Source organism: Amphiura filiformis, chromosome 14, assembly GCF_039555335.1.
Source record: "Amphiura filiformis chromosome 14, Afil_fr2py, whole genome shotgun sequence".
NCBI lineage: Eukaryota > Metazoa > Echinodermata > Ophiuroidea > Amphilepidida > Amphiuridae > Amphiura > Amphiura filiformis.
The window spans coordinates 45,142,930-45,143,701 of NC_092641.1; positions in this window are offsets into that span (position 1 = coordinate 45,142,930).

Genomic DNA, 772 nt, shown 5'->3' on the forward strand with positions numbered 1-772 from the left:
ACACTTGTCTTTTCTCTTTAATGCATTGTAAATGTTTTTTTCCCTCCTGATTTTTAGAAGCACTAATGCCAACATATGACCAGACAGAATTGATAAACTGATAAAAGTTCACATGTGATTAATTTTGCAGGAGCAAGAAAGAATTGAGTTATTCCAGTTGAAATCCATACACCCCCTATGGAAGAGATGACCTCAATCTCCCACACAGGGGGTGTGAATTTCAAATGGTGCTACCTGAATGGGTGACTTCATTTGAAATCTACACCCCATGTGTGGGAGGTTAATGTCAATATAGGGGGTGTAATGATTCCAACTGGAATAGCCGTTTCAGTACATTCTATTCTGTCGGTCCAACATCCGGGTTATCTCCAGTCTCGGGCCCAAACTGCATGTGGCTCACGGTTTGTTATGAACAACAGAAACCGGCTGTGAAGGAGGCTACATAGCGATGTTGTTGGAGTGACATTCAATTTCGGGAAAAAGCGACACTTTCGACCATGGAATTTAATTTTAAGTTTGTCAGTATATAAGCGGTAAATCAAGTAAGTTTCTTCCACTCTGAAGACAGTTGTTTGATTGCACTGACTATTTGCGATCAAAATTTACATAACACCAATGACAGAAATCATCAACAAAAATCGAATCGAATCAGGGACTTGTTTTCATTCGACCATCATCAACCGGAAATGACGTGGCACGGACCGACAGAATAATGGTAAATCCAATGTAAACATCCCATTAATCTGTGACTTTTTAAGGTGTGATTGATCAC